General features: G+C 38.1%; 1 pseudogene; it reads right to left on the bottom strand.

Annotated features, from left to right (window-relative positions):
• Positions 1-265: 265 nt before the first annotated feature.
• Positions 266-1260, bottom strand: LOC132904114 (uncharacterized; annotated as a pseudogene).
• Positions 1261-2898: the final 1638 nt, after the last annotated feature.

The following is a 2898-nucleotide window of genomic DNA, read 5'->3' as shown; positions in this document are numbered from 1 at the left end:
ATCCAAGACCCAGGACAATCAGAAAAAGTTCTTTTCTCATCATGCCTTGACCGGGATTCGAACCCGGGACCTCCGGTGTCACAGACAAGCGTACTACCGCTGAACCACAGAGGCCGTCTTAAGAGTTGGCCTGCTTATATCTTTTAGACGACCCATAATGTACTTTTCCCCACTCGTCACCCTCCACAGGAACCTGCGAACAGTCCTTAATCGAAACACTTCCTATAGCATTCACACTCTTAGGTTGCATTATCACATCACTGCGTTAATACGGTTTATCTGCTGCCGCCGCCACAGCTGTCGAGTACGAGCAGTAAGAGTTAACCGGTGCATTCGAGACAGGAGATTGCACTCGAAGCGCCGTCTCACTCGCACTTACACCGACACGCTGCCCCTCCCGGTCGTCGCTGCTGGGACTGGTTTGGTTGTGGCTCTCGCTCACACAACCTATCGTAAGCGATGCGTCAGGCAACGACGCTTCCGTGTTCGATCTGACCGCTGCCTCTCTCGCGCACCCGCTACTGCCACCATTGTTGCGCTCTTCTCGATCTTCCGTTTCCACTGTTAGCTTGGAGTAAGTTGAGACACACTTATCATAGTTAGTGCGATTCAGTTGCGACTGCGTCGGAGTTGAAAGTCGATCTACCCCCACATCAGCTGTTTGCAAAGATTTTATCGGCACATAAGAATGACCTATAGGGCCACTGTTGAGCTCACAATAACTATCTTGTAAACATGCTCCTCGTCTTTTGTTAACATAGTAGCTGGAATGTAACTGCTCCGTATGTGACACTTGTTTTAAACTATCCACCTCTGATTTTAACATCTCAAACATTTCAGAAGTAACGGTTTGTTCTGATTTTTCTTTTAGCCAACTGACTTGATTTTGTAGCTTCGTAATATCTTTTAACAATCGTGTACAATCAATATGATCAAAACCAACACTTGGAACCAAATGTCTTTGGCAACAAATATCGGGATATTCACTCCCGTTATCCCTTACAATAGGCTAATCATGTCATCAATGTCTCTGGACATTCTTTTCTTCCCTTCTCTGCGATGTAACGGCATCTTCTTCGCATTTAGAACAGAGTCAAATAGCAACGATTTTGCAGTCGCAATACTCTCCTGGTTGAAAGAAGACGTCACCAGCTGGTGAATGCTCTCCTCGTCCATATAGTCCAACACATTCACTAGAAACGCTAAGAGTTCGTTAATAACTATATTGCAACTAGAATATTTTACTGTTTTTGAAGCCATTATTCTCGACAATGAGTCAGCAGTGAGTAGTGAGTAAGATCTCACGCGTCCGCGGGCACTCGCGACCGATGCCGGCTGACAACTGCAATTGCAACGATTGTGAAATTATAGAACTGGGTGAAAAGGGTTGTCGTAAATTACTTAAATTATATGAGGATTATTGTGAGGAGAATAATCAGGTGTTAAATTGTGTTCATCATAAAAAAAGGTGTGCTTTGAAAAATGCACTCTGTTTAAAAAGTGGTGTCAAGACAATTTTGTGTTTACTTCTTTATTTAAATTATAATAAGATTTTTCGAATAATAAAATTTTTTATTGAATAAAATATATTGTGTTCTTTTTATTTATTTAGGTTATGGTTCCTAATTAAACTATAAAATAAAGGCACATATCTTGGGCAAATAACACAAATCTGTAAAAAATAACACAATGACATGAAAACTGATAAAGGAAATTACATTAATTGACATGACATTAATTTCAAAACCAATTGGTATGACTATAGTTACAAAATTTTTTTGAAATATTACTAATATTTTTTTCAGTCTGGTCCATAATTTCATCACCAACATCTTTTACCACATATTGAGAGCTCAATAAGACCCTATCGTCCTGAAGACAGTCACTTATTACTTGATTACACTCTAAGTCAAGCACTTGAATCTTGATCAGTCTAAGACCTTTGTGGGGAGCACTTTTTATCACAAACGATTGATGGGGAACATGTGATTTGACAATCTTTTTGGAAAAATATACCTTATTGCGACCCCCCTTTAACTTCATTTTCCGTTAATGAGTACTTAATTTTGATTGTATCTTGAAAAATTCTTCGGAGAATCCAAACGAATCTCGAGGACATTGAAATGACTCTGGTATTAATGTTTCACTATCTGGAAAGATAGGGGGTATCGCGTCCTGTTGTCTGTAACAAAAAATAAAAATACACATAACAATAATTCTAATAAAACGGGTTTGATCCCCGACCAGGCTAACATGGAAAAATAGTGTTTATTAGATTGACCTGGGTGGGATTTATTAAAAATTATAGTATCGTTGGTACTTATCCTGCGACACAAGTTTACCACTAACTATGGGGCTAGCTCAATCTATGTGGTTTATCCCATCTTATTTAAATTAATAATAAAGAAAGAAATTTTTTGGTACCTTCTGTTCACGCGCCTTTGCTTTTGATTTTTCGAAAGCTTGTATTTTAATTAATTCCTCAGTCAATCCATCTGATAGACGTTGAGCATGTTCAAAAGAATAGGGAATAAATGTTTCATTATCTGAATTCACAGTCACATCATCTACGTATTGCGGCGTCTGTAAAAAAACATAAATTTAGAATAACATTAAATCAATCTTATATCTATAAGAAACAATTAAATATATAAAGCAAATTACCATTGTTTTAGTTTTTAAATACTTAAATTTATTGGAAGCAACGTCCTGTGGTGTGGACTATGCGCTTGATCGTACAAAAGTGATACATGTCACATACAGTTTGCGCACTGCACTCAAATAAAAATGCATGCGCGGCGCGATTTTGTCCTTGCTAAAATGTTTTGTGTCATAGTCGTTCAAATTACTATTCACGTTAGAACACGTTCATTCATATTGTAATTAGATACCAAGGTA

The sequence above is a fragment of the Amyelois transitella genome, chromosome W, assembly GCF_032362555.1.
Source record: "Amyelois transitella isolate CPQ chromosome W, ilAmyTran1.1, whole genome shotgun sequence".
Taxonomy (NCBI): domain Eukaryota; kingdom Metazoa; phylum Arthropoda; class Insecta; order Lepidoptera; family Pyralidae; genus Amyelois; species Amyelois transitella.
Note: the sequence above shows the minus strand (reverse complement) of the source record. Positions and strands in the feature narration are given on the sequence as shown.